Below are 27,213 nucleotides of genomic sequence, written 5' to 3'. Positions count from 1 at the left end.
CCCTTTTTATAATACATGGAGAAAGCAAGGACACTGATCAGACAAGATGGCCATGCATTAATTGTCATGGTAGCAGGATAAAGGGTACCCAGAAATTGAATGTATTATTCTATTTCTATGCACATTAAAATTCTCCACTGAAAAGGATTTAAGAAAATTTTACTAAGCACCTTTTTCAGGCCACATACCATGGAAAGTGCTTTCATCTACACTATTGTCCAACCTTTTATTCCCATCAACTGGTGCCGTACCTGGACACTCGGAGGCAATGACTATTCAGGCAATAACTGAATAAATGAATCATTTCCTTTATGAAAATGTGTTTAAACAAAAAGCATGAACCTAGTGTTCATAATAACATTACTCATAATAGCCAAATGCATCCACCCTGACAAGTAGATCATTGACCCCATATTGCAAATGAAGAAATCTGAGGCTCAGTCTGGCCAACATTATCCAGTTTCTATGACCAAGACTGTTATTACTCTGCCCCAAATAGGAGTACTTAACTTTTTTGTAAGTGGGAAGAAGTTCACCATCTTATGTTCTAATTTGCCATCCTCAATAAAGAATGTTATCCCTTCTGTAGGTGTGTGGGTACTAGCATGCTGAGGACCCGTGCCTTCTCAAATTAGGTCTATCTGTGGACATTTAGCCACAATGTAGAAGGACAAATCATTATTTTCATGTTCTTCCAAAGGAAAAGCTTAGACGCACTATTGATTTTCCTATCTACCATCAACCCAAATCACTCAGGGTGATAATACTGTATACAATATTTGGTCACTTTCTCTCTCCTTGTGTCTGTTAGATTGAAAAGAAGGGGAAAAAAAAAACCCTACATTGATTCACTTCTATCTGCCCCATGAAATCTTCAAAAACATTAATCCTTATTTTTCTCTTCTTAGTCAACTTTCTGCTATCTTTGCTTTATACGCTCAAATTCACTTAGAAAATACTCTAGATATTGTGTTTTCAAAGCTGACACATATACATATACACACATGCATGATTGTCTTTCATAATGCTTGCTTTGTTCAGCAAAAAAAAGTATAATAATACATGCCAGTTTTGCTTATTGGACAGAAACATTTTTTAAAATCAATTCCATAAAAATGAATAAAATCCTAAATACCTTTTTCCTTTCACTTGTTCAAAAAAAAAATCTATATTAATCATTTCATCAAAGGCAAAACCAGGCCATTTTCAGCATTAATACTGCCATCTTTTTAGGACATTCTTTTAAGAGTGTCATTTCATTATATTAAGTGCAAAAAAGAAATCATCTTGATTTTTAAAAGTCGGCCTTGCTAACTTCAATTCCTGACTACTCCGTGTGCTATGGTGTGGAAGGGCTTTGTCCCCTAAGGGTTCAAGTGTTAGAAGCTCTGTCCCTAGTGTGGCAATGCTGAGAGATGGTGGGACCCTTAAGAGGTGGGGCCTACTGGGAATTGTTCAGGTCACTGAAGGAACTGACCTGGGAAGGGATTAAGGTTGTTCTTGTGGGACCCTGAATAGATTTTCAAGAAAGAAAGTTGTTGCAAAGAGAAAGCCTGACCCTTGCATTGTTCTTTCTGTCTTCCTGATTTCACTACATGATGTCTCCTCACCTCCATGGTGCAATGCAGCCAGCAGGGCCAACCATGCTGTTTGAACTTTCAACTTCAAAACTGAATTAAATAAACCTCTTTTCTTTACAAATTACTAAGCCTCATATATTTTATTACAGTAATAGAAAAGAGATTAACAACACCATGTGAGAATATACCATAGAAAACCAAGAAAGTCTAATCAACTGGAAATCTAAACTCAGTCTGATTCACACCAGTGTCTCCTCCTCAGGACCTCACACCAGGGGGCCTCACCCACTGATAGTCTTCTTTTGCAGCAGGTTCCCCATATCCCAGTTTGGGTAATACATAAAAAACAGAAAATCAGGGGCTGGGGCTGTAGCTCAGTGATAGAGTGCTTGCTTAGCATGTGTGAGGCCCTGGGTTCGATCCTCAGCACAACATAAAAATAAACAAACAAAAATAACATAAAAATAAACAATCAAAATAACTACAAAAAAATTAAAAATAAAAGATCAGAAATCAGTGATGGATCAGGAAGAGCAAAGAGTGTGACTAAATGCAGTGGCACTGGGCATCCTGGCTGTGGATCTAGAAATGGAGACACCTGAATCCTTACCTCATGAGTCAGCAACTTCACAGCAGCTAAATAGTGTTATTCTGAGAAATAAATATTTGTGAGGCATTTAGATGGACAAGTCCAGAGCCAAAATAGAAGACAGGAATCTTCAGAGAACCTTCTGAATTTAAGTCTTTGTGCCCAGGGGTCAACATCACTGGGCCTTCCAAGGTCCTGCAGGAAGCCCTTCCCTTCAAGAGCTTTTGACGTGGCTCAGCCTAGCCTTTATGTAAATGTCCATCTCAGCAGTCAGTCAGACAAGGAAACTCCCCCCAGGCCGGTTCTGCATTTGTCATGTTCTCCCAGCACGGGCCACAGCTGACAACACACTGTTGGCACAGTCTCTGACCCCCAAGGTCACCCTACTTTACAGCAATCCTAACCTGAACTCACCTTTTAAACACTGAGTTAAACAAAATGAACTCTCTTCCTCCTGCTACCTGGTACAATCCTATTAAAAGTTGTGTTCATTCTGCTGGGTCTCTATTTAGTGAATGCTCCTCTCTGGAAACTCCAGGGATCTGTGTACTTCATACTGCAAGTACAAATAGAGAGCCACTCAGAAGGCCAAGTGACTTAGCAATCCACATAGCCAGAGAGCTGTCCTACTTGAAACAGGCAAAGCATCACAGATCATAGCTTTGATCAACCAGTGAAATGTGGGCTTTTCTCCAAGAGAGGCCTCTAACCTGTGTAAATACCCCAGCACTTCTCCAACTGAACTGTGTTACCTGGAGTAACACACATACAAAGGTCTGTTTGCAAAGCCCTGGTGCTCAGGGAAGGGAGGTGAGAACCTAGATGCACAGGGGATAAATCAGCAGCTCTCCTTCCCCATCTCCCCTGCTTTACTCAGTCTCTCGCTGCCTCTAACTATACCAGCACTTTTCACAGCCGTTACAGTGCTCTCTGCACTCCTCCCTGCTCCGCACACTTCTGTTAGCTGCTCACTCTAAACGCCAAGCTCCTTCTCAGAAGGGATCATCTACTGTCCTCTCTACGGCTGCAGTTCCTTATGCTATCTGTTGCCCATAATCTAGTGAAAAATACTCACTTTAACCTGGAGGAACTGACAAAAGCAAAGGGAAAATCCAGCTAAGACTGAGCAGAAAGATCCAGGCATTGCAAAAGTCAGCACCTTCAGTGGCCAAACGAGTAAGTCGAGCAAATACAGGGGCTGGAGGGTGGACTGTCCTTACTTGTGGGGCTGGTGGGTAGACTGTCCTTACTTGTGTAAGAGGCAGAGGCTATATAGCACTGCAGTCTTTCTTGGGGACAGAGGCCCAGTGTAGACTTATCATTCCATGTTCCTGGAGAGCAGAGAAATGCTAATTTTTATGTGGAATATCTCAAGTTTAATTAGAATCGATCCAGCATGTTTTAAACATTATATGTCTCAAACAAATTGAGCCTTGGGCCAGTATTTCCATAAACCACCCACTGTGACCTGAGCCAGATTTGCACCAGTTCTAGCTCCACAGCATCTATTTTAAGCCAAACTGACTCAAATGGACACAAATGGAATCTTTTCACAATAACTGTAGTGTTACTTCTATGTGTATAAACTACAAACGAAGGGAAGGGGGCTGAATGTGTACTAGACGCCTTCCAAAAAGTGGCCTGCGGTGCCTCTCAACACAACTCCCCCCTAATCTTTCTGGAACTATGCTCTTTCTCCTTTAGCTGTTCATCCCAACCATCCAGTGGAATTTCCAACCAGAATGGCCCCCCTGTGTCTAGCCTTCAATTTTGCCACGATACTCTAAGATTCATTCCCCTCTTTCCCTGATAATAATGGGTGTCAGAGACAATGACCGAGAAAGGCAACTCTTACCCTTGTGGTGGTGATGTCACACACTCTGCCCTCATCCTGCACAGTAGAACGTCCATTGTCATCCAAGAAGCTTCGCCCTTCTTCCCTCTTTGGAACGTGGAGTGCACATAGGCATTTAGTGGCCAGAAAGAAGAGAAGAATCCTGTTCTTTGGTTGTACAAGCCAAGCACCCGCTGGGAAACCACTCTCACCTGCAGAAGAAATCATCAGCCAAGTTGTAATTCCAGGGAGGAAATGTAACTAGGACCTTTGATCTGGACTCAGTGCTCTGAGTACTTCATGGATCAGACCCAAATCTCAGAGCCTCACTGAGCTCTCAGGGAGAGGGTGGTCTTTCCCCTGTGGAACCATCACTCTAGTTGGACACGTGGCTGGGTTTAAGGGCTCTCAGAACTTGACAAGTGAAATGCTTGTGGCCTCCTCCACTGACACAGGCCAACCAACACCCAAGCTGGACTAGGCACCAGAATGAGGACCTCACCCCCTCCCACACTGTTTCTTCTGTTCCAGCCAATTCACCCCGGACACATGTGCAAACTTCTAAATGAATACATATTCATCCATTCAGAGACCAACTCCTCAGGGTTACTGCTCTAATAGAATTAACTCTGCTTCTGTAATTTGAAATAAATGGATTTTAAAGACTAACCAAATTCATTTGTTTTCCTTAAGATTTCCCACTGTTATATTTTGCAGATCAGAAATGACTACAGGTGCTAACGGAGTCCTCTGATTAACTAATGCAGCAAATGCACAAGTGGAGAGGGTGTTTAAAGTTTGGCAAAACGAACAAGACAAATTTCAATATTTCTCTCTGAATAAATTAAAGAAAGGAAAAACATTCCAATTCCCCACCAGGTAAGCCTGCCTCAAGTTGAAGCATCCCCATAGATTTGTACTAGTATCTAAGCATCCATCCATTGATTTTCATGTTTTCCAATCAACACCAAATCCAAAAGGAGGGAGAAGGGGAAAAAAAAAAAAACATTGATTCTGAGCAAAAGACATGAAAGAAATGCCTCTGGCTATCTCAGTTATTAACAAACATTCATATGTTCTAGGATCTGTTGGGCATTATCTAAGGCATGAAGATCACAAACCACACTGTAGCACCTGCCCCCAACCCCACAAGGGCTCATGCTCCAAATCAAGCGGGGGCAATGGAGCCCGAGCCAAGTTGAACAGTTTCCAAGTTGGTCCCAACAGGAGCTGTGCAATTCTTCAGCACATTCCTGCTCTGCATAGGAGTAAACTTTCACCTCCAACAAAGACATAATGAAGAAAGATCCAGAAGCAAAATGCAGCTCCATGCAAGTGAACTTCTGAGATGGAATTTTTGGTACAGGAGGTTTAGCAATGTCTACAAGGATGCATAAAATTAATTCAGAGGCTAAAGTCCACCCCTCCTGACCTCCTAGCAATACCTCCTTGAGTCAGCCTTAGATATCTGCATTCCAATGAAACACAGAAATGCCACTCCTTTTGAAAAGAATTCATAGCACATACATATAGTTTTTTCCCTATCAGACGCCTTTCCAGCTGTAGAGTGTCTTAAGGGAAGGTAAGATTAATCTGAGGAATAATTAATTAACTGCAAACAGCTTTGATATCACTGTATTAATTACTGAAAAGAAGAAAATAGCTGAGTACTTTGGCTTTTCGGTACTTCAAGAACTCCCCAGCACTAGCTAGAAGCTCATTGCTCTGGCTCACCACAGAAAGGTCAGGCCTGGCCCAAGGACAGACTATGAGGGTAGCCAAGTGTATCCTGTTTACAGAAATTGGTACTCAGGGCACCTTCAGTCAAGGCCTGATGAATGAATGACATCCAGTCTGTCCCTTTTTTTCTACCCTGCCAGCAAAACTCAGAATTCCTATGCCTTATCCCCATTTTCTATCAGAGTGATTCCTATCTAAACAAACAAACAGACCAGATTTCCAGAAAAGATAACACACCAATCAATGCCTCTTACTATGCATTTATGTCACTTCGCATCCCTCTAAGGGCACTCACATTCTAAACGTGACTTTTTCTCAGTCCCCACAACATGCCAGGTACGTGGATGGTTTTATGCACATCTCCTCTGTCCTAAGCCACTGGAAGCTCTGGAGCCACTTCCACACCTAAGAGTATAGACCAGGATTCAAAATCAGGCAGGTCTGTCTGATTACAATTAGCATGGACATCAAGATCCCTCGTAGTGGCTGGGAAAAGGTCAGGGGAGGTTTGGCGGCAGAAGCGGGCAGACATGACCCCAGCCACCAGGCTGTGGGGAAGGAAATTTTACATGCGACATATGTCCCCCTCCCTGCTTGACAATCCCACCCAACAGTGTTTCTATTTCTCTATGTCCCTCGCAACCCGATCAGCGTTGATCTGCTCAAAAGAAGGGAATATTGGTTGTGATTTAGCACTTAACAGGTTTCTGACTTTGCTGAGTGATTCAGCAGGATCCTGGCAAAATACATCAAGCTCGCTCAAGGACTGCTGCCTTCTGCAGAATTCCTGTCTTCGCAATAGCTCTCTGCGTCATGCTGACTCTTCCCCTGCAGCCTGCCGTGTTTCCTGGTGGGTAGACGATCGCATTCAAAAGGCCCCAAGTGACTGCCTCCATCACTGAGAGGAAAAAGGTGAGGAGCAAGTGGCATGTTGGACTCTTTCCTCACCCAGAGACCTGACATGCAATTTTGGAACTGTACCCAGGGAACAGCAAATGGACAGCAGACAGCCACCAAGAGTGACAAGGACTCCCTCCACTGTTCCCACGGGTATAAGGTTGTCCTCCAGAAATGAGGAAATCTGTGCCTGATAGATCAAAGCAGACACTCCATGTGACATTGCGGCATAGGCCTGTGTCCTCTGTACTGGCACAGAATCCTCTTATGCCCCCTGTCATTTGCTGAGTTGTGTCATGTCAGTGCCATCCAGTAGACAGGGAAAGCCTCCAGTCGAGAAGCCTGTCCTAATATTCATCCTCATCTTAACTACCCCTCTCATACGGTGGTGCTTGACACACTTTAAGAAAACAGCCTTCTCCCCTAAGCCAATAAGACTAAACGTAATTAATAAAAAGAACTAATATGGACAATGAAAGGCAGGAGTGGAAACAGGAAGAAAGTGAAAAAGACATGTTGGTTGTCAATACCTATCCCAGCACCAGATAAAGGAGAAAAAAATCTTATCCTGAAGATTCCACGCCTCCCACCCTGAGGGGTGGGGGCATGTCAAGAGTGAAGTTTAAGGTCAATACTCGAGTTTCAGGTATCCGTAAATACCCAAACACCTCCTTTTCGCTCTGACTCCCGGAGGCTCTAGGAGGCACCTGCTGGTGGTGCGAGTCCTCACGCACTCTGTCAACGGGAGCAGGTGAGCTATGTCACCAACATAAACATCCACTCAGTCCACTAGTTGCATCTGTGAGTGGAGCTTCACAGAGTGGGAAGAGGTCTGTTTACACAGTTTCTGTGAGTTTTGATGAAAGTCAATCTCCTAGAGTTTGGTCAACTCTAGGACACCTGAAAGTGAGTTTCTGAAGTTGAAAGCCTATTAGAGAGCTGACCCTGACCTATGACAAGGCCACCAGGTAAATGGCACCTTTAAGAACCTCCTGGATACCTCCTGACCTTCCATACCTCTACAGCGAGGCTTCTCAACCTCAGCACTATTGACCTTGTGGGGCCAGATGATTCCTTCTGCTGAAGGCAGTCCTAGGCAAGGTAGGGTGGTTGGCAGCATCCCTAGCCTCAACCCACTAGGTGCCAAGATAACAACAACCAAAAATGTCTCCAGATATTACCCAGTGTCCCTTGGGAAGCAAAATCATCCCCAGTTGAGAATCAACACTCGGTAAGTAAAATAAAAGGACTTCAGGTAGCTTCTTGGGAGCCCGAAGGTCAGAAAGCTCAGAATACCAGATCATATTAGTACTTCTGCTGATCAGGGCTGGAGAAGGTCCCCCAACACTTGCTCCTTTAGAATTTGGTCTTGACATTTCATGTCATGGTATCAAACAAAACTTTTAGAATGAGGAGAGATAAAAAGCAAGTTTAACCTTTTGTAGAAACTCAAAACATGTTTCACAAGAGTGAAAAGGCTATGGTTGATTTTCTCCCAGAGGGGCTGTCTGAATTGTTTCCTAACATTTTCAATCCCAGAATGATATACAGTGATGCACTAATAGTTTTAGCTCTGCAGCCTGCTGCAGCATTCTGCAATAGTGCTGATCCTACTGAATACACCAGCCCTTGGACAGAGCTCCAGTCTTGTGGAAACTCATTAATGTCCCAGGGAAAAGGCAAATACATATCAGTTTGGTAGTCTTGCCACTATTCATCAATCACAGACCAATTTTCAATAAAACCTGAGAGTAATGGAATTAGAGGAATAATAATGGAAGGTGAAATTCCACCCTACTTCAGTCTTGCTTAGCTAAATGAGAATTGCCATCCAGAGTTTTGCTTAAATAATATTAAAATATCTCAGTCAGACTGCCACAATTGGGTTTACTGTGCTAGAAAAATTATACTGACATTTAAATCCTATAATCCAAAGCAATCAGATTAAAGCAACACCTTCCAGTTGATTCAGACAGTGGATTACTAAGAATATCCCTGAACTACATACTTTTTCAAAACTATCAAATTTCAAGAAGTACCTTAAGTTAATATCCTTAAATTAACATGATTTTCTTATCTATCCCATGGGGAAAAAATGAAAACTTCTCAGAGTCTAATATATTCAGGGATTAAAAATAAATTTATAGAGGTTCTGATTTTCAGTGAGAAAGCTAGTAAGTGCTTTCTAGAGCAAAGTCTATAGATTGCATTTGAAAGTTAATATAAATGACATTTCTCTCAACTATTCAGAATGTGACTGCAATACCATCTCCAGAAAGCCCAAAGGCTTGTAGCTTGGGTAACAAAACACCACCCTCCCCAGGGTTCTGTGTTTCTAGACAACCTCCCTGGGGGGACAGTGGGGAACAGCGTGCATCCTGCTGAGTCACCTCACCAAGACAATCTACAATCAGGCCAGGAGCTGCTCTGGGGAGGTGTGTCCCACGGAAGAGGAATGCCATAACACAGCCCTTTACCCCAGTCTGGTCACCCCTGAGGGCTGGCAGGGCTCTGAGGTCACCCTAGTAGCCAAATGACTGCCACCATTTCACCAGCCCCTGGAAGGAGCAGTCTTGATTGGGCTGAAGGCAGAAAACAGGCGTACTTGGGGGCCTGTATCCCAGCCCTAGCCTCTTACACCCCTATGTCGTGAACAAGGATGTATCAAATAACTACACTGATGCACTGATAGAAAGCCAGCAGCTTTGGAGGGTACAAGAAAAATCGCCATCATGCAGTGATAATAGCAGTGTCAACCACTTCGGGGAAACCTTCCCGCCCCCGCCCCGAGGACACTACAGCAATGTGAGTCTAGAAATCCCACTGCTTCACATTTCCAAATGTATCCTTAGGATAACGAATCAGACAAATGTTCAAAGATGTATGTACAAGGATATTCAGTGCATCATTAATTATTCATAAGAGTAAAAAGTCAGAGGCAAACTAAACGTCCATCAAAAAGGGAATGGTTAAGTAGGTTTGAGGCAGCCACGCAATGGGGTACACAAAAGCACAGCACCTCTCCCTGCTCTGAACCCATGCAAGTCCCACCACACTCCTACAAAGTACTGTTTTGACTGCACTCACTTCAAAGATGCAGTAAATGGAAAGTAGAGAAGTTAACTGACTCTCCAGGGTCAATAGCTATGAAGTGATGGCTTCATGACTGAATCCAAACAATGCTTTGAAGCCATTCTCTTACCCACTATGCTCCCTGGCTGCAGACCTGGGGGAAACAGTCACAATATACCAAGTCAAAAGTAATAATAATGATGATGCAATAGATGGTATGATCCTATCATTGTCAAATGTGCCTGAAATTTTATAGTAAAAAAAAAATATCTATAGGGTTATACCATGAAGTCATACAGATGCATTCTCTCTGGATGATGGAATTTGGAGGGGTTTTTGCCTTCTACTGTGCACCTTCTCAACATCATGTGAGTTTCTTCAAATGAGTAGGTGGCATAAAATATCTTGGAAATAGTTAATTCCATTTAGAAAGGTAAAAGGGCATAAGCAGCCTTGGTAGTATTTGAGCCAGAGGAGAGTGGGGAAAGACAGATATCAGGTGAACTTACAGATTGGCGAGACGCAGAATCCTCAGCCAAGGTGCTCCTGGGTCATGTGTAGAAATCATGAGCTTCTTTCTTTTTCATTCACCCAGAGATACTCTACAGCAGGCACTATCCTGGGAAGATGGAGACCAAAAGACAACATGGGTCTTGCCCTCAGAGCTCATGGGAGCTCAGAAGGGCTGACAGGAGGGTAAACAGGCAAATACATAACTGCGATATGAAGTGGAGTGTGTCATCTCCGTGAGGAAGGTACAGAGAAGGAGCCACCATAGTTCAGAGGCAGTAAACTGTCCCTTAGAACAAAGGCATAAGAGTAGGTCCCTGCGTGAAAAGGTTGGGTGTGATCAGGTAAAGGGGACAGGTAAGAGTAAGAAGGTTCTCTCCAAGGAGGGGAAGGAACACATGCAAGATGCCAGACCAGAAAGCCTGTGGGATGTACAGGAGGCAGAAGGGAGGTGAGCTTGGCTCCGATGGAGACCTGTGACCTAGAGATGTTTAGACTCTTGCTTCTTAGACTACAGAGGGCTCTGCCTATACTGGCCACACCTTTGTGAGCCAGGATGAGAGGTACTTCTGGGAGAAGGGTCTTGACTGCCTGAGCCAAGTTGCCACCCCCCAAGTCTCCTGAAATATTTAGCCACAGGAACCAGATAAACAAAGACGTCTTGGAGTTACCTCGGGTCCCTAGGGTGTCTGAAACATGAGAAGCCACCATTGTAGGCACCAGTCCACCAGGAATTCCAGGATCTGAAACAGCTGGCAGGGAATCCCAGTGGTTTGAGGGAAAATGCAGACAAGAACAGAAACATCCCACTTCACTTTTGGATCCCACTGAATTTGCTCTCTACTTTATAGAGCAGTGGTCTGTAGAGAGAATTCAGGAGGCCCTAGAAAGTACATGGGGGGAAATATCTTTATTTTCACTAATCTCTAACTGAAACTGAACATTCCTTCCATTACAAAAGTGGGCCTGCGGGCTGGGGTTGTGGCTCAGTGGCAGAGTGCTTGCCTAGCATGTGTGAGGCACTGGGTTCGAGTCTCAGCATCACATATAAATAAATAAAATAAACATTTTTTTTAAAAATGTGGGTCTGGTCCAGGGTAGTTTTAGTAGTAACCACAAATTTGCAGCAGTAGACGTTTCAAGATAATTCTATGTCCTGTCATTCATTACTGCAATCTCAAAGTTACACCACTTATAAGTGATGTGACTTTGGACCCACAGTAAGGAGTCCAAGGTGTTCAAAGATGTGAGTACACCACACAGTCACTGACCCCAGTCTGGTCACCCCTGATTGTTGAGAGGGCTCTGCTGGTCCAAATGACCCACCATTCCACTGGCCCCAGGAAGGAACTGTCCTGGTTGGAGCTGTAGGCGGGAAACAGGCAGGCAAATGGGCACCCTCGGAGGCCCAAGACCAAGCCCTAGCCTCCTCTACTGACCTACGGCTGGATCTTATTTAATGAAATAATAAAGAAGCATGCACACTGCTAAGTCATAAACTGGATTTACTATTTTGACAATGCATCTCAATACAATCAGATTGCTTTATATTCTGTGGCTTTCGTGTTTTGCATTTAAAAACACTATCTGAAAAATGGTCCATAGGACTGTCAAAGGGGTCCCATGACACTAAAGGGGAAGTTAATCCCTCACCAAGAGTCCTATTAATATGTAAGTCACATCGTGTCACTCCTGTGACAACCCTCTAGCAACTTCCACCTCAGAGGCCAAGCTCCCCTCCCCTCCCGATGTCACTTGTGGGGTCTCATCTCCTGCTCCTCTTGCCCTCCTCTGACCAGCACTGGACTCCAGGCCAATCCTCAGTCCTGCCAGTGAGGCCCATCCCTGCCTCAGAGCCTCCGCTCCAACTGGTCCCTCTGCCTGATGGCTGTATCTTGGTGACTGCATGGCTTCCTTTCTCACTTCCTCCAAGCTTTACTTGAAAGACATATCCTCTGAGCTGGGGACATAGCACAGTTGGTAGGGTGCTTGCCTTCCATGCACAAGGCTCTGGGTTCAATCCCCTGAAGCATACACACAAAAAAAGATGAAGATGTCACTACCTCTCCAAACTCCTATTCCTTTCCCCATTTGATTTTTAATCCTGAGCCTTTATCACTCCTTAAATACATAGAAATATGTATTTTCATTTTTTTATATAGTTGTTTTTTTTTTCCTTTCTCCACATGAACTCTGTGAGGCAGAGATTTTTCTGCTTTATACACCACTGTATTCCAAGTGCCTAGAACCTCATCTAGCTACACACGGTAAGACCTTAAACGTTATCTGTTGGATCAATTAATGAGTTGATTGACATCTGTCATGACACTCAGCTCCTGGCTCCTTCCATTCATGTTAAATCTTAAAGTCTCTCTGACCCATTGCAGTAATTGAGAGAAAAGAAAAATCATAACAAATGTGCTTTTGAAATTGTGATCACCCAAGAAAAGTAGCTTAATTATCAACCACCACCAGATGGGAGATATATATTTTTTTCTTTAACAAAGAGAGCTGTATCAAAGATGGAATAGTTCACACACACACACACACACACACACACACACACACACACACACACTATTAAATCCAAGTATATCGTAAAACAAATACTAAAAAAAAAAAAAATTGGAAAAATTGGGGATATGGTTTAAATCCAAGAAAAGCACCCTGACCTAGACTACAACAGAAGTGGTGCCAGGTAATGAGACCACCCCACAGACCCCACCAGGCAAGTGACAGAAGGAAGGGAGAGCAAAGGAACTCACGAGCAAATGAGGTGACAAATCACCGCTTGGCCACTGCTCCACTTCACCTGCCGATGCTAAAATGCAAAATTACTCCCATTTAAGGGACTGCTGCTTGCTGTAGTAAAGTCACATTTATTGGCCCAACACATTTAAAATCAGCAGGGCTGTCTTGGCAGCAAGGAATAAAAAGCACCTAATTTCATTTTAAAACCTGAAGGGTTTTGTTTTAATAAGAACAGCCTCTTCTTTGGGGATAATCTACCAACCAAGGCTAAGACTGGATTTTTTTGTCACTCTTACAAAATGTAAGTCAAGCACAAATAAATAAATACTATTTTATGTCACAAACATCCTGATACACACACACACACACACACATATATATACATACATATATATACACCCACATATATGTGTGTGTATGTATATATTGATATATATGTCAACCTGATGTGTGTATATATATATATAGGCACATATATACATACATACATATACATGTATGTGTGTGTATATAGAGAGAGCATATATATATATATATATATATATATATATATATATATATATACTCATCACTCACACATGTAAAATGTTAGAAAACAAAGTTTCCCAACACAAATTCTTCATTGCAGCACAGCTTCTCAAGATGAGTTTCTCCTAGCACCCCACCAAGTGTTTTCGCGAAGGGCATCCTAAAAGGCACACTTCCCAATCTACATCTGACTTAACTGTCCACAGCACTTGTCCCCCCATCTCCCCACCCCTGCAATTCACCACTCGCTCTTGCTTCTCCCACTTGTCTGATTACTCATTTTTAGTTCCCTGTGAAACTCTACTTCCTCTGCCCAAGTCTTAAATCTGAGTCTACAAATTAAATATCTTCAGGGGCCAAGGAGCTGCCCAAAATGAGAGAAGGAGGAAGACACCTGGCTACTGAAACATGCTGGGGAGTACCAGCTGGCTGACAGGACCTGGCGGCTGACTGCCATCCCTCATTTATGGGCATCAGGTGGTCAGATCACCCAATTTGTCAAGAACACCCACAAATCCTATTTTTATGGGAGCTTTCCCAGTCTTTTTAAATGTTGGCACTATTGTTTCGCATGTGCTAATACTGTAGGCCAAACCAAAGAAACCCACAGCCTGGATACAATCTGCTGGCCTCCAGATTGTGGTCTTCACCCGCCACCTCACCCCACGTTTCCTCCTGTCCCTCTGCTCTTCTCCTTGGCCAATGCCATGTAACCCCGTGTAATTATGGAGCCCAGGTGTCTGTCTCCAACCCAGACCTCCCTCTTACATTCTGGACTCCTACAACTGCCTGCCGAACATGTCCATTTGAATGTCCCATTAGGACTTTAAAATAAACATATCCAAAGCTTCCCTTTGTCCTCTATTCCCACTGCACCTGCCTCCCAAGCCAAACACCTGGAGATCATGTCAGAGTCCTCCCAGGTCAGCTGACACCCAACCAGCAGCAAGGATGGGCAAAGACACATCCCCAAGACCTCTCCCGCCTCTTCTTTTCTCTGCTCCTCCTCCTCCCCCACTTCAGACCAGATACTCGGTGTTTTTGCACTCATTCTCCACAGTAGACTCCTGACTGTCTCCCTTGCTTAGGCCTATCTGCATTTCCTACTCCCACGTTCTCCTTCATACCAAGCAGGCTGGATTATGCTCTACTGCACATGCACCAGCTGAAAGTCCTCTGATGGCCCCCTTGGCCTTCAGCATAAACTTTGGATTAAGGAAGCATGAGTCAGAATCCCAGCCTCACCTCTATCTGATCTTGGGCAAGTTGCTGAAGTTCTCTGCCCCTCAGTTCCTCTTTAAAGCATGGATACTAAACATCACCTACCATTTGGGGTAGTTATGAAGATTAAAAATGAGATGATACAAATAAAACTGTCTGTGCTACAGACACAGTAGATGATCGATTAAGTGTCAGCTCTTACTATTACTCTTCATCCATTATGCTTGCCTGGCACAACTCAACTCAAGTTCTAAAACTAAGACAACTTAATTGAAATTCCTCAAGGACCCCAATTTCCCATGGTTCCAGGTCCCTATACTTGCTTTGTCTGTTCAGAATGCCCTCAGACTCAGCTCTACGATATTTTCTAGGACCAATCCCTGAATTCAGGCCCCCTCCTAGGGTCCTACCCACTGTGCCTGCCTTGCCACAGTTTTTAACTTGTTCCACTACAACAGAACAATTTCCTCACTCTCTCCACACTACACTGGGAACTCTGTAAGGGTAGGGCTTTGTTCTCTCAATCTTTGTGTCTTTAATATCCTGCAAGAAATAATGAAGGTGTGAATGAATGAATGGTTTCTTGAATCTCCAGATCAACCTGGAGAGGCAGACATCCTCATGATTTACCACTGATGGATGAGAAAAGTGAGGTTCAAGATGGTTGAATACAGAGCAGAGTTGATGAGGCCAGAGCTCACCAAGGGGTTCGCTGCAGGTGGAGGAGTCACGCTTTTATTTCAGGCTCATGCCCCTGAAATAAACTCTCCTTCAGTCTTATCCTCCTAAATGAGTGTGGGAACAACATCAATGGCTTTTTATCACCTCCCATCTTTTCTGTTAGGAGCTATCAGACTCTGCAAAGCATTAGGGACAGACAGAAGAGTCCTGAGCTCAATTGTATAAACATGTGCATTCTGGCATTGTGATAGTGTCTCTCCCAAAGTGATTATTCCAAGAAAACATTGTATGGTGTTTACTTGGTGCTGTACAGTACTGGATAAATGCTATTATTACTCTCATTCTGCAAACAAGGAAACTGAGGCCACAGTCAGAAAGAGATTCAGACCCATAGATAAAGGCACAGGCTCAGTACCCAGCCAATCTTCCCCTTCCTCGCTAAGTTATTAAAAGTCTTCCCTGAGCTTTCCTCATCTGTCTGTTGATAGAAAAACAGATGATAGATAGATAGATAGATAGATGTAATAAAATAACCATTGCATACAAGACAAGATGACAATAGAATTTTCATCCATAAAAGTTGTGAAGAATCTCCATCTGTCTCTGTGAATATTAAATGGGTTAATATATACATCACATTTATAACAGTGTCTGGTGCATTATGTAAGTGCTCCATCAACACTTAACTATTTTTATCACTAATACTGCAAGAGTCCTGAGTTAGGACTAGTCCTAAGTGAATAAGAACTAGAATCCTAAGTATTTAAGAAGTGTCTCCAATTATTTGATGCTAATTTGACCCACTCCAGGTAGACACAGAAGCAGGACCCTACAGTAATACTGGGAAGTAACAAAGTTGGTCTGCAGAGACATACTTTCCCTCTGTCCTTTCAGGACATCCCCGGCTCCATTTCTGCAGATAACACCCTTGTGCTCTCTCCCTGTTCCCCCTTTGAACACAGCAGGAAAAGCTACTTTAGATTCTGGTATGAAGTAAGGCCTTCGGACATTCCCTACATCTATTGGGGTTCTTGGAACACAAGCAACAACTGCTGTGGCTAACACAAATGAAATTTTTTTCAGAAGGCTACATGAAGCTCCTAGAATCTAAAAGAAGGCCAAAGAACCATACCTGAAATAAGGAAGACCCAAGGTCCTTCTGAAGGGTCTAGAAGTCACTCAATTAACAAAGCTCATGACTGGCTAAGCCCGTGCCACCCGTCCACCTAATGGCTATATTGGGGCATGGAAAAGAAGCTGGCAGAAAGAATAGAACCTCCAGGGACATCCTTAGCAGCTACTATCCTGCCAAGACTATATTCAAATAGGGCCAGGGACAATTACCCCAAGGAAATTTGGAGACTTTAGGAAGAGAAAACACACATGGGATCAAAAATTCCATTCAAAAGGAAGAAAGGAAGGGAGGGAGGGAGGGAAATAGAAGTCTAGAGAAATTCAGACACTGAGGAGCAGAGGACCCTCTCCTGTACCCACAAAAATCACACCAGCAGTTAAGCAGTGGCATTGACTTATCTCCTTTCTCACCATTAATGCCGATTCCCTTTTCACAGGAGCCAGTAGAACTTTCTAAACCACGAGTCAAAGTATCCCCCAGCATCTCAAGGGCAGAGTCTAAACTCCTTAGACATTAAGCAAGAGCATGCCCTCCTGCCTCTCTGTCCTCAGCACCCACCTGCTCCTCACTCGGCTGCCTCAGTCCCATTGATTGACTGTCATCCCCAACCACACCATGCACTTTCCCTGCCAAACCTCACTGAGGCTGTTCCCTCTGGAGGGCATCTTCTTTCCCCTTCTTTTCCAGTTAAGTCAAGTTCTGTCTTCAAGAAATCAGCTCAAATGTCACCTCTCTCAGAACGCTTTCAGTGCACTCCTTTATCCTACCAACACATACACACACAAAAAAAAAAAAAAAAATCTAATACTTAATAGGGACCTCTCCTTTGCACTTGCAGAATGCCATTTCTTAGCAATATCCCTGACATAGAGTGATATCAGTGGCTGATTCATAGTAGATAAGTGGGAGATGTCTGGTGGAAACATGACTACATCAATGTTCCACTTACAAAACAAGGGTTTTCCTGCTCAAAATGGAGTGGAAAGGGTTGCCTGGGAGGTGCCTTCCCGCCGTATTGCTTTCCTGGGGGCTCAGGACACTGTGATGAGATCTACCACTTTAGTCTATTTTCTGCTTCTGGAACAAAACACCTGAGACTGGTTATTTATATAGGAGTTTATTTAGCTCACAGTTCTGGAGATTGGGAGTCCAAGAGCATGGTGCCAGAATCTGTGAGGGCCCTCCTGCTGCATGACGACCTGGGGGAGGGCGTCACGCAGTGAGGCAGAGCAAGCATGCCAGCTCAGGTCTGTTCCTCCTCTTACACAGTCACTAGTGCCATCCTGGGAGTTCATCCTCATGCCTCATGCCATCCAAAAGACCTCCCAAAGCCCTCACATCCAAATACCAACACATGAATTTTAGTCAAATCTCCCACCCTCTTAATATCATCAAAGTTACAGCCAAATTTCAACACATGAAATTTTGGGAGACACTTGCAAAGCATAACATAAGCTATTGTTTCTCTGTACCCCGCCTGAGCACCCGACATGTTCTGGCATTTCCAAAACGGATTTCAGAAAAGTGTTTCCTGCTGCTAGAAGAAAACAGAATGCTTTTGCCAAACCATAAATCCTCAGCAAATTTACAATGAAACTCTCAGAGGGCCAAGTGTCTTTTGCTGCAGCAAGTTCTCACAGTGACTTTTTTTTGGGGGGGGGGGCGCATTTTACTTTTTTAAAGATATAATGAAATAAATATGATGACTTATATAGGTAGATAGGTAGGTAGATAGGTAGTCCATCATTGGGAAGGTAGAAAAAAATGTGTTTATGCTTCACAAACATCCATATCCAATTCCTGGAAGCCATCCTAGGAGGATATTTTAAATGCTTTGCCCAGAACTATCTGCTATGACTAATTCTATACTTCATGAATATGAAAAAAAAATTATAAAATAATGAGATCCTCAGGCAATGCAAGTCAAAAAAGTTTTCAATTTGACTTATTAAAATTAATTCTCACACCTCTCCTTTCTTCAACCCATTTCCTACATACTCCCACCTCTCTCTGAGTTTCCAAGTTCTCCATATACAGAGGACCAAGACAGACTAGAACTGGAAGGAAGAAACAGGTCCTCCAGCGTGCCCAGCAGGGGCATCTGACAGCTCAAGGCCACGCTTCAGAAGGTGGCTTTAGCCATTATCTCTAGGTAGCTGCAGGCTTTCCTTCTCCCATGCTTCAAGAAAGTCCTCACCCCACAGTAAATAGGAATGCGTGCTTGAGAAAACAGACTCTGAGTCCTCCTGAAGTCTGGGAAAATGGCTTAAAGGGTGACATCTTAGGCACTGGATGAAGGTCTATGATTCTCCTGTTCCCATCTCAAGTCAGCCTGCTTTCCAGGATTTACAGAGATGATGAGAGGATATGGGGACATTGGTACCTTTTCACACTTTGGCAAAGATAGCTAAATGGACAGATAGACAGATAGATGAATGGACAAACAGAGGTAGATGGGTAGATAGAAATGAATGGATGAATGGATATATAGATAGATTAGGTAGGTAGGTAGGTAGGTAGGTAGATAGGTAGGAAGGTAGATTCTGTCACACATGAGACTTCCCTTTTACACTCTCAGCCCAGAGGAAATAAGCTTTGCCAAGGAGGCTCAACTCTGAAACATAGATCAGAGCTGAATCTTCGCCAGACAACGTCTAATTGCCAAGGAAATGGGGGGGGGGGGCGGACTTAATGTCAGTGGCCTCCTGAGGCTACCATACTTAGAAAATGGGGATCTTAAAAACCCGCAAGAAAAACCTTGCCCACACCATATGATTTATTGACCTCCAAGACAAGAACCAGTGAGATTTCCTTGCCAGAACCCAGGCATCTCTTCTCAATCCAAATTTACAAACCACAGTCTTTAACCACGAGGTCCTCCCATCTCTTTGGCCAATTATGTTTTTTACCTCAAGTAAATCATAGGAAATGCTTTTGGGTTCACCTCCATACATCCATCAGGGCTTAGGAAAGCCAAGTGTCCCATAGCAGGAAAGTTTTTTGAAAGTAAGCATACTCAAGCCCCCAAATTTAGTCTGCTGGCATTCTTTTATCTCAACACAAACTAAATATTTACCAGAACTTAGGTCAATATTACCAAAACAAAAGTCTTCTTGAGGCAGCAAAGGACCTAACAGATCTTTGAAGTAACTCTTAATCCAGTGGCCCTATTTCATGCTCACTCCCCGTGACTCCAGATTGATCGCTGAGTACTCTTTCCTTCTTTTGGACCTTTAGTTCAGCATATACTGTTAAATGTGGTGTGATGGTTAATATTATAAGCCAATTTGGCTGGGCTGCTAGGTGCCCAGGTGCTTAGTCAAACATTATTTGAGGTTTCTGTAGGGGCATTTTGTATGAGCTAAACATATAAATTGGTAAAAATTAAATAAAGGGGACTGCTATCCCTGCATGGGTGGGTCTCATCAAATCAGCTGAAGGCCTAAATGAAACAAAGAAGACTGGCCTCTTCTAAACAAGAGTGAACTCTCCAGAAGATTGCCTTTGAATTTCACTAGAATATCAGCTCTTTCCACTTCTACAGCAATCTGTCTTCAGCCTTGTACCAGAGTACTGGCTCTCCTGGATCTGTACCCTGATAGTCTATTCTGCAGGTTTCAGACCTGCCAGCCTCCATTATTGTGTAAGACAAAGCCTTATAATAAATACCTTTCTAAAATTATATATACCGTATTGATTCTGTTTCTCTGGAGAACCTAAGAAGAGATCTTCTAGAGGCAGCAAATGACTTAACTGTCCTGTGGAATAAGTTCTATGGACCTTCCTTCCCTATGACTATAAATGAATCCCTGGGAAGTCTCAGGAAACAGAACACAGGTACTTCTCTTCCATGTCTTTACAATGTAGCAATGGGTACAGAGTAAGTGTCCCATGTGATAGGAAAGATTCTACTGGGACATAAAAAGAAGTTTACAATATACCCAGGGATCTCCACCAGGTCTCCCCTCTATCTATATTATAGGGGCTCATGTCTCCTCACCACCAGACTTGTAACTGACATCTCTCCATTTAAGTCAATTTGAAAGCAGCTTATTGATGATCATCAATGAGAAAATGCCTAAAATCCTATCACAACTGTTCCTTCATGCCCATTGAGAGTTCCCCGAAGTCCATTTATATAAACTATCCAAATTAATGTGGGAAAAAATAGCATAAGGAAGGACAAGTAATATTCTCAAAGTTACCCAGCAACTGGAGACAAAGCTAGAACTAGAATTCAAATTAATCTTCTAGAAGTGTTTACTACCATATAAATCTACATGCAAAGATGTGAATGTGTGGATTTATTAGGGAACTCAGCTCCCTAACCTCAGCCAAGGTCACCTTTTACATAGACACAAACCTGTTCCTACACCACCCTGCCTCTCTGCTCCCTTTTATAACCAAGCTATCCATGTCTGATCTCCAATTCCTCACCTCCCGTTCACTTTTCAACCTAGTTCAATCTGGCTTTAGATCCCACCTCCAAACTAGGTTTCCAAGTCCCATGCCTGCACATCTTAATCTGTTCTTCACAGACTTCAGGCCATCCTGTATAAAGTGGTCCCCCCTCATCCTCAGGAAATATGTTCCCAGTGGATGCCTAAATGTACCCAACCCCTCATATATACTATATTTTTTGCTACATCTATGATAGTTTAATTTCTAAATGAGGCACAATAAAATATTAACCATAATATGACCAATAAACTAAATAAATTATAACAATACAGACAATAAAAGTTATGTTACTGTGGTTCACACACACACTCAAAATGCCTTATTGTACTTTCACCTTTTCACGTAAAAGAACTACTTTCAAGCTTCTCTTTGACAGATCCAAATTGCCAACCTCACTCCTTTTACAGCTTGGGATCATTATTATGTAAAATAATGGTCACTTAAGCACAAGCACCACAATACCTCTACAGCTGATCTGATAATTGAGATGGTCACTGACTGAATATCAGGCAGGTAGGAATACAGTATGTACATGCTAGACAAGAGGATAATTCACATCCCTGGAGGGACGCAGTGGGATGGCATGCCATTCCATCACATTCCTCTGGGTGTCCTTCAGCTCAAAACTTAGGAATTGTTCATTTCTGAAATTTCCACTTAATATTTTTGAATGGAAGCTGACTGTGGGTTAACGGAAACCAAATAGAGAGCAAAACTGCTGATAAGAGGTGATCACTACAAATGCAAATAGGCTCATGGTAGTCCCTTACCGCAAATCCGTTAATTTGTTTCCATATCCCTCTGGATAAACCATAAGACCCCCAACTTATATAAAGGGTGCAACATGATCTGACCCCTGCCTTATTCTCCAACTTCCTCCCAAACATCTCCAGACTTCTTCTCCTATTGGTCAATGCTCATTCCTGCCTAGGAATCCTCAGCTTGGAATTCTTTCCCCTACTCTTCACTTAATAAATTCCTGTTTACCCCTCAGAATGAAATCTCTTCTTAAGAAAGGTCTTCTCTGATACTCCCATCTGAACTAGTGCCCTCCCCACTCTTGTCACTCCATGAAGTCCTTTAAGCACTACTACTGCTCAAATTTTGCATTTATTTGTTTAATGTCTTTCTCTTTCCACCACCACCCACACCCTATTCATAGTTTCCTTGACCACAGTCTGCCCAGCTCCTGACATAGTACATATCACTTATTGAATGAATGCTTGTTTATATTTAACTATGTAAAGATAACAGATTTATGACCAGATAAGGCAATCATTAAGTTAATTTTGATGAAATCTAATAGGTTCTCAGTTGATGGGAGACTACACTCTTTATTTGGAACTTTAGCAAGGAAACTGAAGCAGCTGATGTAAACATTAACTGCTTCACTGTAACATTTCGAGCTAAAAGCAAGCTGATCTTAAGCATTTATCATTGGACATTTGTGCAAATGAAGGTAATATTCATACGGTATCTCCTCCAAGCAAATCATGGTTTAAGGCTCTGCAGGACTCCATATAGAGAAACGCCTTTGCCAGCAATCTAATCTAGTAACTATTTTTAGTTTATAAAAGAGAGTTTTCTTTTACAATGCACATACGCTACAAAGTTTCAAAAGATGAAGAACAGAAACTATAAACTAGAATGAAAGCTTTTCCATTTTTTTCTGCAGTTCTAAACATTGTGACTATGTTTAAAATTGGGTGTTCCCTCCATGCTTCACATAGAATCAGGTCCCTGAAAAAGTAAAACCAAAACAAAACACTTTCTCTTCTTCCTCTCCTGTTTACTCTCCTTCCCCTACCACTACTAAGTGCCCCCAGGTGGCCAAGGTCAACAAACAAAAAAGCAGCTTCAGGATAAATTTCAAACTCAGCCATCTCTCAGGACTTTCCCTATCTCTTGTCCTCCTGTTCTGTCTTCCACACCAGACAGAAGTGAAGAAGAAAGATGTTGCAGTTGGAGTCAGAAGATGCCAGGCCAAGTCAAAGTTCAAGGCCCTCCTTGCCTTATTTTCCTCACCTTTGGTACAGGCTTATCACACTCAGTTACTATGAAAATAACTACCATGAAAGTTCCTGCAAACTACAATAGGTTGTTTGTATATGACAAAGTTTTTGTAATTCTTACCTGGAGTTACATAATTAGTATCTGTATTGTCTTGTACTTATTAATCTTGAGTCTTGAGATCCACTGTGGAGTCAAGCTCAAAGACTACATATCAGATCCCACCTTCCCTCAGTGCCTATAGGCCAAGCACATGGCACCCACACAATAAACATTTGTGGATTGGTTACTGGTTGACTTACTGGATGGTTTTGACTCAGAGGCAATGCGGTTCTGTGATTTTTCTGAGTTTCTCGTATTGTTCACCGTGTTTTCTTGAATAATCATAAAGTTTCCTAGTCTATGGTCTCTAACTTCTGTCTTCCTTTCTTTCTAACCAGATGGGAAGAATTGCATTGAAAAGCAGACTATTTTGGCAAAGGAAAGAGATTCAATTTATAGTGCAACCTTCAAAATTTTTTTTAAGGCTGAGATGTAAAACCAGAAACTTCAAGCCAGCTCTACCAATCACCACTCAATAAACTCAGTCTTAGGTCCTACTAAGACTGAGGTCCTACTAAGAATAAACAAAGAAGGGTTTGATCTCCCAGTGGTCCTGCAGGCAGACTGCTGGGGATAGAATCCCAGCTTCATGTTTTCCTAGCTGGGTGGCCTTACACAATTATTTGCTCAATTTCAGTCTTTTTCCTCATTTGAAATATCTGCTATATTATCATCAAGAAGAAATGAGTTAATACATGTAAAAGTTTTTAGCTTGTAGTGCCTGGCAAAAGGTGACAATAAATATTAGAAATCTATCCTTATAGCTAAACAGGTAAGATGCAGAGAAGAAAAGTGACCGATGTCAAGTCAAGGAGATAAAGAATTAGAAATCAAGGCTGGAACTCAGATCCCCAAGTCATATGCTGTTCTCTACTTATATCTATTACCTCCAGATAACTCTGAAGGAGTGAGACTCTGGAGGAGTACACCATCTTGATGCTTGATAAACAGGGGAAATAAATACACCCACTTTTCTTTCTGCAGGGATTTGCCCTGGATAGCTGTTCTTCCCTACTTTTGAGACTCTATCCTGTTGGGTTTCCATGAAACTCAGGACTCACCTGAGAGGCTCCATCTGCTGGCAACTCCCAAGCCTCACTTTTTCATGGGGTTGTTGCAAGGATTAAATGAGATAATGCCTGGAAAGATTTCTAGCAGAGTATCTGATATATAGTATGCAGCCAATAAATGCTATCTATTTTAAAAGAAGGGGGTGGGGGCGCTTGCTGCATGCTTTCTCAAAGCTGACACACATTCCAACTCCAAATGCCAAATAGGGGGCAGATTGAGATGTGGGGAAGAACAGAGAAATGCAGAATCTGGGAAGGATTACAGTGAATTCATTACAGACAGGAGGAGACTGGAATCCCCATTCTTCCCCTTCCAAAGAAGAGGAGGAGGAGAAGGAGCAAGAAGCACCTTAGCTGGAACTTTGCTGACAAATCCAAACGTCAGAACATTGGATTTTTAATAATGTAATAATAGGAACAACGCAAAGACTACTTCTGACCTCCCAACTTGCTCTCTTCTGCAAACGTTTGTCTTGGCTGCATTCATCAATGACTGTATTTAGGCAATAATGATGACTCAGACACAGATTCAGTTAAATCAGATCCCACCAGACTCCTTAGAATGTTCACAACATGCTTTGGACTAGGAGTTCCAATGCACTTCCTCATCCTTCTCCTTCCTCTCCTAATACTGACAATCTAGTTCTGAAATGAGGAACAAGGAGAAGGAAGGAATCTGGTGAGAAAGAACAGTAATAGAAGGAACAGAAACTCTTCCACTAATCCATCCCCATAGCGCAGCCAGGGGCCTTACCCATGGTGGGCTCGTTATAAATGCACAGTGAATGAATCAATGTCCTCAAAGAGTTCGATGCCCAGGTGAAGAGTTTGAGTGTGGGGAGAACAAATCACGGGAGTTCATACCTTTAGCAAAGAGGCAGGTGCTCAGGAAAATACTCGTTTCCTGTGTGCGTGGGCAGGTATTTGCAAGTGGTGTAAGAAGGGGAGCATCTAGGAGTAACTTACACAGTTCTAAACGCACGATTATGCAAATCGCTTAAGCAAATATATGAAAAGCAAAGGGAAAGGTTTCTGGTCTGGTTTCCCTCGGCTGCCTCACACTCTTCAGAGGTTAAGGTGAAAGACAAAATCCTTGGGAGAACCATAAATACTCTCCAGGAAGACCATAGGAAACCTCCCCTGGCTCTTTGCACCTCGGCACCAAACCAGAGCCCCTGGGGTCATTCTCACCAGCTGAAGAAGAGGCTACCCGAGTTAAACTATCCCCTCGGTCTCCCCAGCCCAGACAGAGGAAAATAACAAGAGGACAAAAGATGTTTCCCAAATCCGAAGAGAAGGGACACGGGGCGGGGAGGGGGGGGCAGGAAGGGGGGACAAGCTCTGCAATGCGAAAGGCAGGCGCCTAGCCCGGCTCGCCACGGCCCCTGCCGGCAGGTCTGGATCTCTCGCAGGCTGATGAGCCTCCGGAGGTCAGGCACCCAGCTATCTAGAGGGGCGCGAGGAAGGGAAAAAAAAAAAAAAAAAAAAAGAGCTCCTGACCCCGAGGCACCGACCCGCACCACTACCACTTATCTATATGCTGAGACTCTACCGGTGACTCCACGCCCGCTCTGCAAGCCCCAAGCCGCCCCCACCCAGAACGTGCCCGCAGTCAATGGGCGCAACGATGCACCAGGACAAGGGCCACGGGTGCGCTCTTCCCTGTAACTGTCGCGGGGCACCTTGCTCCGCTGCAGGGCAAAGGGGAGGGGAAAAATGACAGGGAAGAAGGCGGAGCAGGCGGCCTGGGAAGCACTTACATTTGCCAGGAAAGCGCCTCCTCTCGAGAAAGGGAAGGAAGGGCTTCCCGACTAAGGAAACGCCCCGGGGATGCCCCTACGCGAGGTGCCGCCTTTCCGCGGCTCATCTATTCTCCCGCCTCCAGTCTGTTTTCCAACCCACCCAAAGCCCCGAAAGCTGATCCTAGATACCTTCCCCGCGGCTTTCAAAGGGACTCACACACCGTTTCGGCTGTTCGCAGCTCGCGCAACAGGCAGAGACTTAGGACTCCAGCGACGGCACGCTCCGGGGACTGGAAGATGGGGGGCGCCGCCAGACAGGCGCCCAGTAGGATGCAAAGCCCTTTGCGGGAGTAGACCTGCACCCGCAACACGAACCGCCGAAGCCTGGAGCATCAAAGGTGGGGAAAGATGCAATAAAGTTGAGGGGGCTCACGCAGAAGTCCCCTGAGGGTGCAGCGAGGTGGGGACGCAAGCAGGTACCTGCAGGAGTCCTGGTGCGTCTGGCTTGCTCCGCTCTGCAACGCTGCGCGCCAGTGCTGCAGGGATCAGGCCTCTCCGCGCCGCCCCGCGCCCGCCGCCTTGGCGGCGAGGAGAGCGGGGTGGCCCGCGTCGGTCGGTCAGTCCCTTGGTCCCGCCGGGCTTGAGAGAGGCGCCCGAGTGCGGCGGGCGGGGCCGGGCGGGGCCCGCCGCTCAGTCACCGCCCCGTTGGTCCCAGCTCCGCCCGCTGCCTCGAATCTAGCGGTTTACTTGGGCTCCCCTGGCCAAGGGCGCGGTGCTCCAGCGCGGGCAGTTGCAGACTGCGGGGTCAGACCGCGAGACGAGAGGACAGATGATTGGATTGAAACGCAGCTTTGCAGGACAAGTGCCCCCCTCTCCCGCGCCCAGGCCAGTGCAGTCCCCCTGGAGCAACTTGCTCTGCCCCAGTGAACGCCAGAGCGCGTCCCGGGCCTCCCACCCGCGCGCCAGCCTCACCCGGACCGAGAGCACCGCGGCCCCGCGAAGAAAACGAACTCCCCAGCGACTTCAGCGGCTAGGGTAAAAAAATACTTCTCAAAAGTCGCGGCCCAAGCAACTCGTAGCAAATTTGCCGGGATTTTCTTGGGAAGTCGCGAGGCCCCAACTTGTTTTAAAACAAAGTGCGAAGGAGGAAACAGCCCCAGTTCTGCTGTTTGCCACCTCCCGCTGCGTGAAGAGTCACAAGATGGTTTGTTCCATTCCTCGACTTACCAAGTCAGAAGAGAGGGCTGGACATATGCACCAAGCATATGCACCTCATGTGCAGAGGGGGAC

General features: G+C 44.1%; 1 protein-coding gene across 2 annotated transcripts in view; it reads right to left on the bottom strand.

Moving 5' to 3' along the window:
• Positions 1–26,517, bottom strand: part of Kcns3 (potassium voltage-gated channel modifier subfamily S member 3) — a 43,066-nt gene extending 16,549 nt beyond the window's left edge. Inside the window, exons 1-4 of one of the 2 annotated variants that reach the window (XM_076833324.2) lie at positions 26,404–26,517; positions 26,145–26,307; positions 10,222–10,331; positions 4,025–4,215 (exon numbers count right to left, since the gene is read on the bottom strand). The gene's annotated coding sequence lies outside the window, so the exon portion shown is untranslated. Of the gene's footprint in view, positions 1–4,024; positions 4,216–6,038; positions 6,115–10,221; positions 10,332–26,144; positions 26,308–26,403 lie in introns of those variants that run through there. The other variant, XM_076833326.2, reaches the window with a different exon arrangement.
• Positions 26,518–27,213: the final 696 nt, after the last annotated feature.

This window comes from Callospermophilus lateralis, chromosome 14 (genome assembly GCF_048772815.1).
Source record: "Callospermophilus lateralis isolate mCalLat2 chromosome 14, mCalLat2.hap1, whole genome shotgun sequence".
NCBI lineage: Eukaryota > Metazoa > Chordata > Mammalia > Rodentia > Sciuridae > Callospermophilus > Callospermophilus lateralis.
Note: the sequence above shows the minus strand (reverse complement) of the source record. Positions and strands in the feature narration are given on the sequence as shown.